The following is a 19898-nucleotide window of genomic DNA, read 5'->3' as shown; positions in this document are numbered from 1 at the left end:
TAGTCATATGTTATGAAAATGCAAAAGCTCCTTTCCCAAGGTCTTTGGAATATATCTGTCTCATCTTGCTGGTACTGCATCTCTAGGTGGCAGTGTAATCAATTATGAACCTATGCAACCAGTTGTTGTCTAATTGTAGCGCCCCTTTTCTGTGCAATGCGGGCATATTTAGCAGACTACTTCAGAGTAATGACATACATATGTGCACCAAGTTGTGTTTGATTTAGATGAAGTTTGTTGTAGTTATAGCTCAAAAAGTGCATGGAGCCCCGCCCATGCATATTTGTTAAATTACTGCTGCAACAGCGTGTCAAAAGTTCAAACTTTTGTAAATAATTATTGACCTACAGTCTATACAGATTTCAAAAATACCAGTTGTTTATTGATAAGACAAATTTCCAGGGAGGAGTACGAAAAGCTCCATTTTCATATACCTGAATCCACATTGTGGATAAACTATGCATTTTTTGACAATAGTTGCATTTGCAAAGTTGTAAGACACTATGCAGAGTATAGTGCTTGTCAATATGTTTATATTTCGCTGAGATATTCCATATTTTCATGTAGAAAATTTGAATTGCGCCCCCTAGTGGCTATCATAATGTAAATTGTTATGTCCTTAGGAAGTGCTGCCATGTACATACCATGCAAGTGTCATGATGATAGGACCTTGTTAAGGTCATGAAACAGCTGCTGAAATTTGATTGGTCGATGGTGGCCATGTTTTTTCGCATATGACATCATCGTCATAGAATCTAAGTCAGCTCATCACCCACTACATGCATACCAATCGGCATGTCAAACGGACAATCCTGTGAAGCGTAACAATTTTTTTGCTGTTATAGCGCCCCCTAGGCTTGCAGTTGCACAGCCAAGTACTTATGGCTTCCAGCCCTTATAGGGATCAAGCATGTGAAGTATTGTAACACTCGGAGAAAGCGTTTGTGAGTTATAGCTGTGTTTGTGTGATTTTTGGAACGCGAGCTCAACCCCTGTATTTGGAGTCTGGAAGCCGTATGTGTGTGAAATATGTGCGAATCTAAGTAGGCGGAGCTTATGGGTTCTTGAGGCTTTTTTGTAGGGTCTGACCTGAGGAATCAGGGAAAAAAAGAATTTCGTCTCTACACTACACGGGGTAGGAGATATAGGGAGCGTTGCTATAGCGCCACCATCAGGCTGATCGGGCTGATTCTTTGAGCCTGAGTAGCGGGAGGGTTTACTACCAGTTGACCAAACGACAAGTCTGTATGACCTACGGTTTGGGCTGCCCATCGCATTTCATCGGAGAAAAAGAAGAAGAAGAAGAGGAAACAGACCAAAAACAATAGGACTCCAGCACTTGTAGTGCTTAGACCCCTAAAAATCTGAACCAAAACAATAGGGTTCCTTTGCACTTCGTGCTCGGAACCCTAATAATAAAAATCAGAACAAAAACAAAATGCTTCCTTGCACTTCCTGCTTGGAAACCCTAATTATGCTCGAACCGGGGCTATGTAAGGGGTAGCCTCCTCTCAGAGCCGTCATTCTCTCACCATGGATAGCTGCCCGCTCTGCGAACAAGCCATCGCCACGCATCTGACTTTACATCTTGCCGTCTTCCACCAACTCGGAATGGACGTCAGCGCCTTCCTCCGCGGACTGGACCGAAGCGGGGAGAATTCGTCCCAGCTCGACTGCCCTCTCTGCGGCCTGCCATCTCTCTCTTTGCTGGCTGATCACCTGGGCTCGGCGCATTCCCTGAAGTTTTACCAGCATAGCACCAAGGCATTCGTCTCGCATGTCGCTGCCTTCAACCCAGAGACCGCCGGAGTCAGCCCCGAAGAGCTCCAGAGACTGAAGCTGACCTTCGCCAAGGCTCATCGGGACATCGCACGCACGATTCTGGGCCATCGTCAGCACATGAAGAGAGCTAAGTTAAGTCGCTTGCCACCACCATCGGATTTCAGGGTCTTCCTAAGCCGCGCTAAGACCCGAGTCCCTCAGGTAATCGACGCAGCCTGAACAGGGGACACCGCCCGTTGCTCAACGCTGCAGATGCTCCAGGGGTACCTACTCGGCCTTTTGTCCGTCTTAACTGGCCACCGGTCGGTTGTATTTCTCAACCTCACGGTTGGAGAGTTGAGGCAAGCCAGCACCACGGATGGCGCCGGCTTTGTTGTTTACGTCCGTCAGCATAATGTAGTGGATATGATGAATGTGTATTAATTTCTAATACGAAATTGTGACTTTCTGAAGATGTGATTTGATATACCCAAACTTTAGCTCGTTTCAGAGACATCTCTAACCAAGATCGTAAGGTGAGATAAGCCTCCAGAGCAGGCCCGTAAAACCCCCTCCAAAGACCCTTTTTATGACTTAAGGACCCCCAGGGTCAAGGAAAGAATGCAGAGAGACACAGAGACTCAATCTTGATTGAAACCCACAATGCCCTCTTTAAAGGACACCTTTTTAAAGACTGTTAACTCTAAAAGACTCAAACATCCCAAAGTTCTTACATGGAAAACAAGTTGTATATGGGCACAACTGTTTGAAATTAATCCCGTTTTGACAATCAAAATAGGTGGAATTAATTTACATGTGTTTAAAGTCATTTTTGTTTATATGAATTTATGTAGAACCAAGATAGTCACATACTATGTGTTTAGTTGGTTAATAATTATAAAGAAACATCTTTTATATTGCAAAGTATTCACTCAGGGATGGTCAAGTCTTTGTCTTGTCAAGTGTCATCAATTTTATGTGATGCCACTCCCAAGGTACAGGAAAAGCTCCAATTCTCCCTCAATGAGGACGAATCAGGTATTCGGGGTGGGTTTTCTAAACTCTAGTTAAAAACCTGTGGTGCCAAATGACACAAGCTTTTTCCAGCTTTTGAGCTTTGTAAGGTTTTTCGAACTTTTTGGGCTTCTGCCCCTTTTTCTCCGATATTCAACTCTTCACTTGAAGGCTCCAGACACTTGGGGCGTTGTCTCTTTTAGCTTTTTCAAGGCTAAAAGAGTAAAATGACCTGAGTTTTGGAAATGACTCTGCAGGCGTCAGACTCATGGCTTTCTTAAACAGTCTTGGACCTTTAAAGCGTGGTCCAGATAGAAACTACAGATTAAGAAGAGCTATAGTTTGACGCTAGCAAAATTTCAACGCCACACCCAGAGCATGAAGGCAACCTTAGACCTCTGACCCTCCAAACGACGACAACGCCACGAAGAGGACTGCTGCACGCACCCTCAGAATGACCTTCTGAGATGTGGAAACCTGCACAGGAGAGACCTGCATGGACGTGCCTCTCTCTCTCTCTCACAAGGCAGCAGATCAGCGACGACGAAGAATCCCCACAGAGACCTTCAGAACATCACCAGCTCCGACGGTTGCGTCTGAAAGCCTCGGGAGAAAATGAACGCCCGCGGTTGCAACCTACAAGGCCCGCGTCTGCAATTCTCCAGGAAGTCGTGCCGGAAGGCACCATCAGCGGCTTGCTCCCTGTCGATCTCCGGATACGTAAGGTCACATGGTCTCATGTTTCTCATGGCTCATGGGTTGGTACTGAAAGTTTGCTGGGATAAATTATAGCCTTTCTTAGAACTTAGGACAATAATTATCACAGAGAAATTCCCTCATACATTAATCTCCCTGTTCCCTCATATATCGCTGTAATCCATTTTATTATATGAATGTCTAATCAATATTCATTATTTGATATTATTATTAATAAACCAGTTGTGTGATAAAACCAATCCTTAGTTATTTGTTTGTGTGTGCACCTTTCTTGTATGGAATTATAACTTCTAGTTCAGATTCCATTTCAGGGTCAAGAACCCACGGCCGATCAATGAGCATAATTCATTAATAATAGTTCATTCTATCTAATTCTGCTGTATAATATGTGAAGATGACCTACTTGTCTAAGCTAAAATTATGACAGGTAAAGACACTACATATTAGTTAATGGCTCCCAAACATGGAGTTTAGCAAAATGAATTAAATAATTAATTATTAATAAAATAATAATGAATTATCATTGACTCCGCTATGTAGTGCAAATGCCACCGCAACATGTGCATACTACTTCCACTACAATAAGACCAGCGCCTCGTTTGGTGAGGCTCCAATCGGGTTGTCTGCCACAGAGCTGGCTTGGTTGACCGCCCTCAGCGACTTACACAGGACCCGGGATGGGTTTGTGTTCTTGGACCGGGAGAACCAGCTGCACAAGCCAAACTCACTGCTTCAGATTGCGTGGACGGATGCAGGCTTTGGAGGCGCCGTGGCCTTCAACCTGATCCGCACGGCTGTTTCGAATCAGGCTCTTGACCCAGCCTTCCTACTTCTGACACCTCGCCTCTATTCCAGGTTTCGACTTTGCCGGCCGAAGATCGAGATCGAGTGACGACAAGCATGTGTCATTCCAACATCACCGCTCGGGCCTTCTACCGAGCCAGCCTCTCTGCGGCCGATGTGATGAGGGCTCGTGAGAACCGTGTTTCTGCCCTCGAAGCGCCTTGAACCGGACCTCTTCAAAGCGCAACCCACCCGGGATTCACTCCGTGTTTCTGCACCCCCATTGGCTTATGATTTGTGCGAAATAAATAAGATTTATTTCTTTTCCCCCAACCATCCATTCCGTCAGACCATCCCTTTCAACCCCAGAGGGTCAACACTCTCTCGGGCTTCTAGTTTGAGTTTATCCCCAGTGTACAGCTTTGAACTTCCAGGGCTGGAGGGCCTGGGTTACCACCCATCCTAGCCCAATCAAACACTCTCTTGTTTCGGCTTAAAGCATTGTCATTTGCCGTTGGGACTTAGAGTTTTTTCCATAAAGAGAGAAGGCCGGTCATACCATCGCCTTTAAGCCCAGAGGGCGTCACTCCTCTGGGGCTTGTGTATTTGATACACCAGGGTCTATGGAAGTGTGGACTTCAATGTATGTTCCAACTTTCCAGAGGGTAAGGATGTACTAAAACATATCAAATTCACCCCGAGAGTCCCACTCTCTTGGGCCGTCAATGATAAATTTCTTCCATTCACATAACCCGTCTCGGTTCGAAGAACCGGTTTGGATGGAAGTTAGACTTCGAGAGGGGAGGCAACCCAAACCATCCCCTTAGCCCAGAGTTGTGTCACTCCTCGGGCATGAAATACCCATCACCGGGGGTCTCCGGAAGGCTGGACTTAGTCATTTTAGACATCCAGAGGGGAGGGTGAGCTTACCTTCACCTTAAGCCCAGAAGGCCTCACTCTTCGGGCTTCAAATACCCATCACTGGGGGTCTTCGGAGGGCTGGACTTAGTCATTTTAGACCTCCAGGGAAGTTGAGCGTACATTCCCATTTTTTCAAGCCCATCGGGTCACCACTCCCTTGGGCATAGCATTTTGCTCTCTTGTTACCCAAACTTGTGTCTGATTTTACACCTTCCTAATATCCTGACGGGACCAGTCTGTAAAACCATATGCCCACAGGAATCAAGGCTTCGGAACCTCGTTCGTTTGACCGACAACAATGCACCTCCCTCTGACTCGCTACAAGACGTGAATTTGCTTAAAAGCTTAGTTGCAGGACTTAGAAATTTTTCACTTAAAATATGTAGACCTCCAGAGGGGAGGCCGGACTTATCACCACCTTTAGCCCAGAGGGCGCCACTCCTCAGGCTTGGAACTTTGCATCACCGGGGTGGATGGAAGTCTTTGGTCCAGTTCTGCCAGTGCTCGTTGTTGAACTTAGAAATATTTCAACGTTTTAGACTTCCAGATGGGAGGACGAGCATACCAACCCCTTTAAGCCCAGAAGGCGTCACTCTTCGGGCTTCAAATACCCATCACCGGGGGTCTCCGGAAGTGTGAACTCAGTTATTTTTTGAGTCCAAAAAACCTCCAGAGGGGAGGCCGGGCTTATCACCACTTTAAGCCCAGAAGGCGTCATTAAGCCCAGAAGGCTTGATTTTCACATAACCAGGGTCCGTGGAAGTTATTTTAGAGGGCGGACTTACTTTAACTTTTACTTTTTACTTTGACACCACTTTAACCCAGTGGTGAGTCACTCCTCGGGCTTGAATTTCACATAACTGGGGTCCATGGAAGGCTGGACTTAGGTTTTTTTCGAGTCCAAAATACTTCCAGAGGGGAGGCCGGGCTTACCTCCACCTAAGCCCGGAGGGCGTCACTCCTCAGGCTTTAAATACGCATCACTGGGGTAAACGCTTGGCCGCCACAAGCCAGTTATACCTGTGGTAACTTTTCTGACACCTCCCGCTTAAAACCCAAAAAGCAGACGGAAGGATCATTAGGCCCCGCTTTCGCGGTCCGTATTCATACTGAAAATCAGGATCAAGCGGGCTTTTGCCCTTTTGCTCCACAGGAGGTTCCTGTCCTTCCCTGAGCCCGCCTTAGGACACCTGCATTACGCTTTGACAGGTGTACCGCCCCAGTCAAACTCCCCACCTGTCACTGTCCCCGGAGGAACTCGCACCGAGGAGGGAAGCCCGCAACATGAGTGTACCTCCGACCCACAGGGGTAAGACTCACTGCCAAGCGACCTACCCAGGGCTTAGCGATTAGAGCAAGGGACCCCTGCCGAGTCAGCGGTCCCCGCTTGCACCCTCACCAGGTTAGAAAGGTTACAGTAAGAGTAGTGGTCCACCGGTGCGGAGCCCAGCGGGCCTCCCACTTATTCTACACCCCTCATGTAGCCTCTCAGTGACGGACCACTGGCTGTGGTTTTGCTAGATAGTAGGTAGGGACAGTGGGAATCTTGTTAATCCATTTATGTGCGTCACTAATTAGATGACGAGGCATTTGGCTACGTCCGCAGACCGGCGTAGTCTGTTTCGGAGGTTTTAACGCTGTATATATAAAACTTCTCCATCTGGTCCTTGTCCACTCCCTCAACGGATTCATCACTGTTCCTTGTCCGCGGTGGATCACCTGTGAACACACAAGTGGAATGTTACAGATCAAATCCGGCCGTTTATTAGTTTCGTACATCCTAGCGACGCATGATGGACCGAGTCAGACTAGGCCCGACCAGGGCCTACTGGCGGTATCAGCGCAGTTGGGAGGCCGGGGAAGTCCGCACGCAACACCAGAACCTGTCTCGATACGGTTTACCTTAATACCTTCCCACTCACAGAAGAGAACGGGCCGTGACAGAACCAGCTTACCACCACCCCTCCCTATTCAGGGAGTCCGACCAAGCTAGAACATGACATCCCGGTACCGCATTGAAGCCTCCCAACCAGGGTGCAGTCGCACACCCTGGTGTGAGCCGTGTCTTCCCTGTGGGCCCCACTCTTACGGTCAAACCTCTGCAGCTCATACGGCCGTGTGGTCATGGGGAGGAAAACCCATTTACCAATGGGGAGAAGCTCCCCTTCACTTGGTCGACTTTTTTATTTTTAAGACCCTGTTCTATATGGCACCTGACCGGGCCGGCATGTCCACCTCAGTCGAAGCCAGGCTGGTGCTCCTTCCCAGTGTTGGTCACTGCGTTAGAGTCTTTAAACCATCCCATCGTGCCATCGACCAACAAAAGACTGGTAGGTTATACACTCGTCCACACGTTATTAGGGATGGCTATATGCCGTTGCCTCATGAGCCTAAGGGTCGGCGACCACCCTATGATGTGCTACCAGAACAGTTCGTCCATTCAGCCAGGAAGCTTGACCTATTCACACCTCTGCCTCTAGCCTCATAGATCGACTGCCACCAATGCACACCAAAGATCAACTCGTTCTTTGCTCAAGAAGATGGGTTTGTGCCCAACCTAATAAAGTGTGGGTCGGAGACCCCCGCCCAATGTCAGCCAACAACCTTCCGGGAATAGGTGCCCAACACCTGGATCTATCGAGGATAGATCATACAAGCCCACAAAAGAGATGTCCCCAGGAGCAACATTTCCTCCTAGCCAACCGCCATCTTTGCCCTCAAAACCTACAGGGTTTGTGGAACACCATTCGGAACCTATGGGATGCCCTTCGAGACCTAGGCAACTTCGAGGATCGGACAGCGGTTAGGGATGTTGCACCCTAGGGGGCTTGCCATAGTGGTGGTCCCTGCCCCTGGGGACCTGCACTTAGGTACCCACACTACAACCTGCTAGTGCAAAGTACCCGGGGAGACCTGGCTAATGTGAACGTTTGGTCAGTCCGTCACATGGGGAGCCTCTCTTAGCCGCCCTGACCGCACAGGATGTTACCAGGTGATACCATGAGGAGGTGGAGGCACACGATGCTTGCCCCGGAGTCCCTGGAGCCGGGTCCCCACCCTGCTCGCCTTAACAAACTCCTGGGTTTATATAGTTACTCCTGCCATTAATCTGAGCTTGGATGAATTTCTTCACTTTGACATTCAGAGCACTGGGCAGAAATCACATTGTGTCAACACCCGACCAAGAGCCTTCACAATGCTGTGTTTTTATTAAACAGTCGGATTCCCCTGGTCCGTAGCAGTTCTAATTCGGCTGTTAGGTGCCGGTCAAGAGAACTGCCTCGGAGCTACCACCCCCCGAGGCGAGACTCACACCCGATAGATCCACGACGCCTCAGCTCGTCGCACCCGGCTCCAGACTCACCGCTCCGATCTGCCCAAGCCCCTACGGCCGGTGAAGCACCAACACACAACTCCCAAGTCTTCCCCCCATGTCCGAACGGGAGAACGGAAGGCCGAGTGCGCGAGTGTGGCCAGGACCCAGCGATGGGCCTCGGAGCCCGGCCGACTTCGGGAAGGAAGGGCCGAAGATGAAACCCCTGCCAGAGTCCCACCCACAACCGCCTCCCACCGTCACCGACCGAGTCACCTAAGCACCACCGGTAGGGAACACCGGCTTCTTCGCGCAGCTGCGACCCACGCCCTTTAACCGACAGACGCGGGAGTCAACCCGGGCGCCGTGCGCTTTTGCCCGCATGACCCTCGGGGCAAGGGTGAATTGGAGCAGTTCCCCGGAGCCAGGCCGCTCCGAGCCCTCGGCCTACGCTTCAGCAACCAGGCCCGACCGAGCCCCGCCAATCCTTATCCTGAAGTTACGGATCTGTCTTGCTGACTTCCCTTAGCTACATTGTACACGAAGTCGGAGCGAGGGGCTGTAGCGGAACGCGCGTGTCCGGTGGCCGTGGGCCCCATCTCGGACGCACCTACCTTTACCCTCGGGCCCTTACAAGCCTAACCGGAGCCGGTCGCGACTCACCACCACACACGGGGAAAATACACCTGACGGGCCGAGCCTTCATACCCCCGAGAGGCCCGAAGTCGGGAGGCGAAGCACAGAGCCGAGCAGGGAGTGGGGTTGCCCCCCTCTCTCGCCCGGATGCACTCGCCTCCCAGTCACGGAACCCAACGAGCGCAGGCCGTCCGCCCGGCTGAATCCCCCGGGGTGGTCTTCACAGTCCCCTGACCGTTTACCTCTCAACGGTTTCACACTCTCTTGAACTCTCTCTTCAAAGTACTGTTTTCAACTTTCCCTCACGGTACTTGGTTCGCTATTGGTCTCGTGCCGGTTTTTAGCCTTAGATGGAGTTTACCACCCACTTTGAGTTACATTCACAAGCAACCCGACTCCGGGAAGCCCGATCTACCCGGCGGGATGTGGGACTCGCTACCGGGCCTTCACCATCTATGGCAGGGGCACATCCTTGCAAGTCATGGTCCCACATCCACACCGAGACTAAACGTCGGACTTCCGTACGCTACATTTCCCGGCCCACCCCGGTCAGGGAAAAGAGGGATTCAGCGCTGGGCTCTTCCCTCTTCGCTCGCCGCTACTAGGGGAATCCTTGTTAGTTTCTTTTCCTCCGCTTACTGATATGCTTAAGTTCAGCGGGTGGTCTCGTCTGATCTGAGGTTGCGCTACGAGGCTGTTTTGGGGCGCGGGGCATGAACCCCCCGGCCGCTCGCCGTATTTCGGTGCCCACCCTCCGACGGCGGGGATCCCAGCGGGGAGAGATGATGACGGATGGGACCTGGACCTAATGGCTCTCCCTCCGTCCGGAGCTCTCGCAATACAGGATGGACCCTATATATATAGCTATTTTGCTATTCCGTTTTTTTGTCAGTGCCTCTTTCAGTTGCATTTAAACAGTAATTATGTGACATAGCCATATTCAATATGTTGTTTTATTTTCTAAAGAACCTTTGCTACTTAAATATGTAATCACTTGAGGTTTTCATGCTGACCGATAAATCAATTTTTCTATAAATTTGTCATGTTTTGACCAAAATTTTACCTAGCGCCTGCTTTTTTTCTTTTATATTTCTCAATGTATCGCCTTGAAATCATACTCCCACATCGGATATCTTGACACAGATTGTTAGTGTGAGGTGCCTGTTAGTTGAAAACATAAGCATTTTTGATGCTAATTTATTACATGTCATATTACTGTGACAAAATAAATTTGTAGCATCAGACGGACATATTTTTCTTGATATTATAAGCTTTGGGATGTATGACTGATAAAGTTCTGACAGTCACAGCAGACCCAGACTTTCAGGAATTTAGTTCAGGGCAAATATGGACAATTTCCCAACAAATAAAAAACATTTTGGTACTTTGGCAGTTTTCTCAGATGCTGATAATATTTACAATTATTATTATTATTATTATTATAATCTTTTTAAAAAATGATGAAATATTACTTGTTTATTTAGAAAACACACAATAAATAATTATTTAAGCTTTTTAGTTTATATTTGTTGATCTAATGCAATATTATTTGATGTGAAACCTACAAAAACCTTGAAAAACTATAAATCAATAATAGGAATATGTTTTTGCTGATGACTCATATTTTTCTGCCCAGAGACAGTGTGGGTTGACGTTATGTGAGTCAAAACGAAACTGAAAGTAAACACCGTCTTTCTTGTCCCTTTGCAGCGTCTTTTTTTTTTCTGATTATAGCGAATATCGTTAGAATCTTTCATGACAAGGACATAAGACAAATATTTTGAAGGAGCGCCTTGATTTTTAGGTGGTTTTTCACACTGGATTACTTCCAGAGGCTTCACAGCACCGCGATGAGAGCGCTATTTTTAGAAACGGAAGGATCTGCGCTTTCTAACGGTATACGGAGCTCACAGACGCATTCAGACATTCAAGACTTACAAAGCTGATTATATAAGGTGTGTTCCAGCCGACTTCCAACTTCCAGCCGCGGTCTGGGAAGACCGATCGATGGGTAAAGCGACCCTCAGACAGGCGCAATGTGCATTCAAAATATCGATGATCTGGGTTCCGCATTTCACATTAGTTAACGCATTTAACCGCGTTCTTCATCGATGCACGAGCCAAGTGATCCACCGCTAAGAGTTGTATTATTTGCCCGCCCTTACGGACGGGACTTTGGGTTAAGCCTTGTGAACAACAGAGTTTAAGGGTTTAAGTTAGGTTCACGGCCCTTGGGTGAGCTGGAAGGGCTTCATGAACAAAAGGGATTTTATGGTCGGGTGGCCCCGGTCTGGGGGGTCATTAAACCCGGCTTGGCATCCAGAAGGATCGTCTCGCAGGTGCCCAACCGACCTTCCCTTACGTGTTAGGAGACCATGAACCCCCGGGCGTCCCGGGGTGTAGGCGGCTCGCGTGCGCTCTTAACCTCTTTCCAGCAAGGCCCGGTGGTTCACTTCCAAGTCCCCAGCAAGGGGGAAAGTCTGAAAGATCCCAATAAGACCGGTCCACGCCCCGGGGGTTTATCTGGGCCCCCTCAACTCGTGCACGGCCATCGTTCAATGTTCAATGTGGCTTGCGTATGGGTCCCGGTGTAAAGTTTGTACCCGGCATGTGCTCCAGCCACGCTCTCCCACCGCGGCCAGGTCACCGTGAGTGATCCTTCCGCAGGTTTCCCTACGAAAACCTTGTTACGACTTTTACTCCCTACTCGAAACACATACAGGTCACAACTATATGGTCAGTTGACACCACACATTTATTTCAACATATTATGAGTGACATATAACTGCACACATAACTGCATCCTTTAGGTTCTTGAAAAACTTATATCAGTGTTATTCTAGTACTTGTAATTTGTACTTCAATATATGAACAACCATTCGAGTGGTATATTTTAAACCTGAGAAATTACCCCTGTCTAACATTCAAAATTTATTTCCAATATTTAAATATTAGTAGCAGGCAGCACGGTGGCACAGCAGGTAGTGTCACACAGCTCCAGGGACCTGGAGGTTGTGCGTTCGATTCCCACTCCAGGTGACTGTCTGTGAGGAGTTTGGTGTGTTGTCCCTATGTCCGTGTGGGTTTCCTCTGGGTGCTCCGGTTTCCTCCCATGGTCCAAAAACACACGTTGGTAGGTCGATTGGTGACTCAAAAGTGTGTGGCCCTGTGAGTGACTGTGTGTGTGGCCCTGTGAAGGACTGGTGCAGCCTCCAGGGTGTATTCCTGCCTTGCACCCAATGATTCCAGGTAGGCTCTGGACTCACTGCGACCTTGAACTGGATAAGCGGTTACAGATTATTTGATTTAAACCCTTTTATCTGAGCAATAAATGTCAATTTACTAAACTCAGATGAACAATCAAGAAACTACAGTAAAACACCCTGTTCCAACAAGGGTCTCATTCTATACACAAATATTGATCCATACCTCTCTTAAATCTCCCTTAATGGCAGTCCACACTTTCCATGACACTCAACATATATCCAGTCCTATTGGCCAAGAACAATGACCCCAAACAATATGCCTCTACATTTCTCAAAATTTTTCACAATCAAGGAGCATTTAAACAAACTGCTCCACAAACTTACTCACACCCACTATGTTATATATCATTTACAATTCCACACAAGCACCATACCCACTGAAAAGCAACCTTTCAATGTTCTTAGTGCCTAAATTTTGCACAGCACTGCACATATATATATATACAAATTAATGATATTTATACATATACCTCTTTTTGGTGTCTTTTTCTCCAATAATTAATTTCTTAAGAATTAATTAATAAAATACAAATTAATTGGCCTTTTTCAATACTAATTTAACCTTTTAATTCCCGTTTATTAGCAGTTTATAAGTATTCAAATTTATCCAATTAAATAACACCCAGAAACACTTTTGTTAGTTGTGATTCTCTTTCACACATATTTTCACAACACTCAGCTTTATAACTACTCTTTCCCTTTTTCTATTCTCAGTATCTAAAAAGTACTTCCTGAGCTCATGTGATCTCCAATGAAGGCTCATATATGTTATCTAAAACGTATTTATTTATTTCATAACGTCCTCTTTTCAAGCTCATAATGATTAGCATAATTTCATAAACGTCCTCTTTACAAGCCTTCTAAATGTATTTACAATTGAGAAAAACTTCTTCGAAAGGGCTCACAGTGGTTATCTTTACCAATATCTTTCCCTATTCATTTCTAAATCTCTTATTTATAATCACCTCCTGCGTTCATTCTTTTAATAGAGACTTTGTCACCCATGCTCAATCTGTCAAGCCCAAAAACAGAAAGGAGGAGGATGGCCTTTCCCCCTCACACTTCAGCTCTCACACAGAGAGACACTTCCCCCTTAAACACACACTCCCTTCTTATGGTCAAAAACAAACAAACACCAGAAAGAGCAAGTGAGAGACCAGCTCCACTCACACACACTCTCTCTCACACACACAGACCCTCTAACAATCCAAAGCACAAACCAAGCTTGAACAATGCAAAAGAACTACATACACACACAAAAGTTAACCGCAAATAGCAAAAGTCAACACAACTATAGCATGCTTTTAATTTCACTGCCGGTCCTTATTTCCTATTGTAATTTATGCTGCTTTATGAGGTGTAATAATTCAAAGAGAGGCAGCATCAAGCAGTGTTCGTCAACAGTGTTTTGAGTGGGCACCCCAAATTAAACCTCAGTTTGCACCTTCAGTTCCTTTTTTTTTAACTGACCCCAAAAATCACCTAATGATTTTTCAGGATTTAAGGCCCGGCTAATCCCGCCTCTAAAAAAAGAGGGCTTTTATCCCAAATTTGTGGCTTCCTAATCTCTTATAACTCACTATTTTCTCTTTTTCCTTTATTCATTTCTTCTTCTATTTCTTCTCCTTTAATTTCTCATTTCTTTTCTATTTCCCTTATATTTCTTCACTTGTAACTTTACATAAATTTTAACCAAATGCCATTGGGCCCCAGGACTTCTAACTATTTTTAATATAATCCAATTCCACAATAACTCAAAGCTTACTTTCACATAGTGAATAAAAATCCATGTCTTACAATTTTAAGTAAAATAGGGCCCTGTTTACTAAAATTTGCATTTCATTTGTTAGCTCACCTTATCGTTACTAATTAAGTTATTCTATACTTCTACTATTACCTTTTATTCTTATCTTTATATTACTTTAATTTACCCCAAGTTAAAATGAAGAAACTCCCCTAGCACCATCAACACAATACTACATACACTAATGAGTCTAATACGATGCAGCCCTTCAAAAAATCAACAATTCAAGCATACAACCAGCGCTCAAATTTGTGAAATGCTCACCTTTATTTGCCGGCTTTAAGCAGTAGTCTGTATGAAGGACATGCCAGATGATGAGGGACACAACTCGAATCCCACCAGAACTATTGGCCCGCTCTACGACCGTACATCGCGGCCGAGACAATACCGACTCCGCGTGCCGGCATCGGGCCGAGTGTTTTTGTTCCGGCGTGCGTGACTCGGCCCGAGTGTGGGCCGATGCAGTTTTGCTAACTGGGACAGTGTTCTAAGATGTGTAAGACTGCAGGATCCCTGCGGGAGTTTAAGATGTCCTGCAGGATTTTAATAATTATTCAGGCTTATATTCCTTGAGAAGTTCTGCAGGACTTAAGCATTCACAATGTGTATATTCTTGTAGGAGACTCATTAAGGACTTGATTCCCACAAGGCCTAGTGACTACCTGCGGGACTGAAATCTGAGGGTTTGGATACAGCTGAATGCTAGCAATTAAACCAGCTAGAATTCAGCATGTTTTTTTAATGACATTTATTTAATTTAGAGATCCACCTGTTCCTATGCATATATTCTTGGCCTTCTTCACCCTGTTCTTCAGTTGTCAGGAACCCCACAGAGCAGGTATGATTTGGGTGGTGGATCATTCTCAGCACTGCAATTACTCTGATGTGGTGGTGGTGTTTTAATGTGTGTTCTGCTGGTACAAATTGATGAGACACAGCAGGGCTGCTAGAATGGTCCTCTTGGGCTCCTGACCATTGAAGAACAAGGTGAAAGGGGGCTAACAACGTATGCAGAGTAACAAATGTACTACAGTTTGTAATTGTAGAATTTCAAAATGCTCCTGTGGACAGTGGAACTGAGAGAATGAACAGTGAACAAAACAAAGGTGGTCATTTTGGATGATCGTGTAAATTACGTCTGTGTAATTAAGAAGTAGAGCTAGTGCACTTGCAGGTTATTGTTTTTGGTACTGACAACAACACAGTTTTAGCCAGGGAGCATGTGTTTTGTAGACAGTTAACTTTTTATTTCCCTTATAGGATTCATTTTAAATGGGAGGTCAAATCATATATATATATATATATATATATATATATATATATATATATATATATATATACATAATTGTGAGAATAGCTGGGATTAAATTGAAAAAATTATTCTCTTGAAAGAGCATGCTGTCATAACAAATTAAGTTAAATAATAACAAAAAAAAGTATCAAGCTCTAGTTCTTAGTTCTTAAATATATTATGTGCAATATTTACAAATTATAAAAATTATAAAAATATACACTCCCCACAAATGTTTTATTGTTTTTAATGGTTTTATTACACCTCATTTTATCTACACTCATTGCTCTGGAGCCCATCTGTCTTTCTGCATAGTTCTCCAGGTCATCAATGTTCATCAATATCAGGTCCCCCACTTCAGTGTCATTGCAGTGCTGAGAATAAAGGATAACAAAGTATGTTGAGAAACAGATGAACTACAATGTGTAATTGTAGAACTACGAAGTTCTCCTGTATGGATAATGAGTGTAAATACAAGGAGGTGTTCCTCAGTGAATGAGTTCCTCAAAGAGGTGTATATGCATGTATAATACATTCATTCATTGTCTGTAAACGCTTATCCAGTTCAGGGTCTCTGTGGCTCCAGAGCATACCCAGAATCACTGGGCACAAGGTGGGAACACGCACTGGAGGGCACACATATACACCTGTTTTATATAAAACATAAATAAAAACGGAATACAATGATTTGCAAGCTGAAGCCGCATTGAGAGGACCCTCTCATTTACTGGGAAAAACTCCAACTGAACAGCTGCCAGCCAGGGAATTGTGATTATCCCCACACCCGCCCGGTGCCTCTCACCCTGTACAACTCCTGAGTAGGAGAGAGACCAACCCCTATCGAGGAGTTTGGTTCCCGAGCCTACTATGTGTGTAGAGGTGAGCCCAACTATATCAAGCTGGTATCTCTCAACCTCACGCAACAGCTCAAGCTATTTCTCCCCCAGTGAGATTACATTCCACGAACCAAGAACCAGTTTCCGCTGCTAAGCTCCATGACGCCAGGGGCCTCTTTGACCCTGCTCTGTGCCCAATGGGCACTGCACCACACCCCTACTCTGAATCTTGTGGGTGGTAAGCCCACATGATCTCCTCACGTTGCCTTTGCGTGCACTCACCGACGGACCCTGCCTCTCCCATACAGGGTACACTTAATTCTAACTGTTGTACTCGGATGCTTCATGGATCGTGTTTGTCTGGATCTTCACTCCAGACCTATTCGTCCTGGGAGACCCTACAGGGAGCTCACAAAATGGACTTTGTAAAAAAAGTGATGACCAATGAGAAGCGCATTTTCTGTTTAGGAGCCGTGAGGTATCTGCCCGTCTCTCTGGCTGAGGGAGAGTATTTTCTGTCTCTCTCAAACAATCATCCGTTTTAACAGTCTCACCTCAAGAAAACAGAACACAACGTCTGTAGGTTCTAGTTTTATTTTCTTATTTTAAAATATTTTTATATGACAATCGTCTGCAGCGAAGTTCCACTGGACTTTAACGACGTTAAATACAGAGCACCTTCAAAAGCGTTCCACAGTGATCACCCGCTCCTAACTGTCTGTGATATTAAGCTGAATTCAGCGGCTTATTCGGCTTAGTGTTCAAAATTTCCACATTAAATGTTGTGCAAATGCGTCTATATTGGCTCCACACTTCCTAAAACAACAGTACTACCTAGTGGTCTCTTGTTCGCCTGGCCACAGGGTGAAATGTGAAGATATATATAACATATGAGAAAGCATGTGAGAAGGAGTAGGAGGGAGGGGGAGGGGGAGGGAGGAGGGATTCTTCCATAAGGCCTTTGAATGTATTGCTGAGAATAACTCACATATATTTGACCACAAACTAGTCTGTGATTAATGGACATATGTGGTATCAGCAGAATCACAAGAACCTGAACTTTAATAATTATTTTAAAAATGTTGACATTTCATTACTGCGTGGCATCCAGGCTCTGCTTAACACTGGTGTGTAACTTGCATTCTAAACATGACACATAAACAGCTGTAAGTCAAAAATGATTTTCCCAAAGATTATGAAAAGGCACAAGCTTCTTTCATATGTGCTTCAGAACAGATCAATACATTTTGTTGGTACTGCATCCTTAGGTGGCCCTATAACAAATTAAAAACCTATGTTTAAGTCATTTTTAAAATTGTAACGTGTAACCGTTTTGGTTCGATTTGGGTGAAGTTCGAATGAGTTATAGCTCAAAGATTACATCAGGCTCTGCCCACTCACTCACTTGAAGTATTGCAGCAAGTGTGTCAAAATCTCCATTTTTTTTAAATGATTATAAAGAACAACACAGTGACAAATAATTCACTAACAAATATGTACATTTAGAAGTATTTCTCAAAAACATAAGGAGGTAGGGCACAAAATAGAGTGAACCAAATATTTCTGTGAGAACTCTGTTTGACCATATTGGCCGGAGGACTTCAAAGGTGCAAGTATTTCGATTTTAGTTCTCCAGGTGGCATACTTATTACTACTAGAAATATAATGTGTTTGATTAATTGAAATTTCTAAAGTTTTTTTTCATCTGTTCAGAACAGATTTTAGTAATTCTGAATGAAAACATGATTTAATGTTGTGGTATTTCAAGACCTTCCAGTAGCAGTATAAGAAACTCTGTGTTTAATCTGTAAAAATACAACCCCAGTTCCAATGAAGTTGGGACGTTGTGTAAGACATACAGGTGCTGGTCATAAAATTAGAATATCATGAAAAAAATTATTTATTTCAGTAATTCCATTCAAAAAGTGAAACATGTATGTTATACTCATTCATTACACACAGACTGATATATTTCAAGTGTTTATTTCTTTTAATTTGATGATTTTAACTGACAACTGACGAAAACCCCAAATTCAGTAGCTCAGAAAATTAGAATATTGTGAAATGGTTCAATATTGAAGACACCTGGTGCTACTCTCTAATCAGCTAATTAACTCAAAACACCTGCAAAGGCCTTTAAATGGTCTCTCGGTCTGGTTCTGTAGGCTCCACAGTTATGGGGAAGACTGCTGACTTGACAGTTGTCCAAAAGACGACCACTGACGCCTTACACAAGCAGGGCAAAACATAAATGGTCATTGCTAAAGAGTCTGGCTGTTCACAGAGCTCTGTGGCAAAGCACATTAATAGAGAAGCGAAGGGAAGGAAAAGATGTGGTAGAAAAAAGTGTACAAGCAACCTGGAGAGAATTTTGAAACATGAGCAATTCAAAAATGTGGGGAAATCAAGGTCCCAGAGTCTGGAGGAAAAGAGGAGAAGCACAGAATCCATGTTGCTTGAGGTCCAGTGTTCCACAGTGGTTTGGGGTGCCATGTCATATGCTGGTGTTGGTCCACTGTGTTTTCTGAGGTCCAAGGTCAACGCAGCTGTTTACCAGGAAGTTTTAGAGCACTTCATGCTTCCTGCTGCTGACCATCATTATGGAGATGCAGATTTCATTTTCCAACAGGACTTGGAACCTGCACACAGTGCCAAAGCTATGGTTTAAGGACCACAATATCCCTGTTCTTAATTGGCCAGCAAACTCGCCTGACCTTTATCCCCCATAGAAAATCTATGGGGTATTGTGAAGAGGAAGATGCAATATGCTAGACCCAACATTGCAGAAAGCTTAAGGCCACTATCAGAGCAACTTGGGCTCTCATAACACCTGAGCAGTGCCACAGACTGATCGACTCCATACCACACTGCATTGCTGCAGTAATTTAGGCAAAAGGAGCCCCAACTAAGTAAGGAGTGCTGTACATGCTCATACTTTTTATGTTCATACTTTTAAGTTGGCCAGCATTTCTAAAAATCCTTTTTTGCATTGGTCTTAAGTAATATTCAAATTTTCTAAGATCTTAAATTTGGGGATTTCATTAGTTGTCAGTTAAAATCATCAAAATAAAAGAAATAAACACTTGAAATATATCAGTCTGTGTGTAATGAATGAGTACAATATACAAGTTCCACTTTTTGAATGGAATTACTGAAATAAATAAACTTTTTCATGATATTCTAATTTTATGACCAGCACCTGTAAATAAAAACAGAATACCATGGTTTGCAAATACTTTTCAAACTATATACAAACACTACAAAGACAAGATATTTAATGTTCAAACGGATAAACTTTATAGTATTTTTGCAAATATTCACTCTTTTTGAATTTGAGGCCTGCAACACATTCCAAAACACCTGGGACAAGGGCAACAAAAGACTGGAAAAGTTGTGGAATGCTCAAAAATCATTCCACAGGTGAACAGGTTAATTGGAAACAGGGCTTGTCTTTGTAGTGTATTCAATTTAATATAGGTTGAAAAGGATTTGCAAATCATTGTATTCTGTTGTTATTTATGTTTTACACAATGTCCCAACTTCATAGGAATTGGGG

The 19898-nt window shown here is 44.6% G+C and overlaps 1 pseudogene; it reads right to left on the bottom strand.

Annotated features, from left to right (window-relative positions):
• Positions 1–11162: 11162 nt before the first annotated feature.
• Positions 11163–11289, bottom strand: LOC136695757 (5.8S ribosomal RNA; annotated as a pseudogene).
• Between the last annotated feature and the right edge of the window lie 8609 nt (positions 11290–19898).

The sequence above is a fragment of the Hoplias malabaricus genome, chromosome 4 (assembly GCF_029633855.1).
Source record: "Hoplias malabaricus isolate fHopMal1 chromosome 4, fHopMal1.hap1, whole genome shotgun sequence".
NCBI lineage: Eukaryota > Metazoa > Chordata > Actinopteri > Characiformes > Erythrinidae > Hoplias > Hoplias malabaricus.
This window is presented reverse-complemented; position numbering and strand designations above follow the sequence as displayed.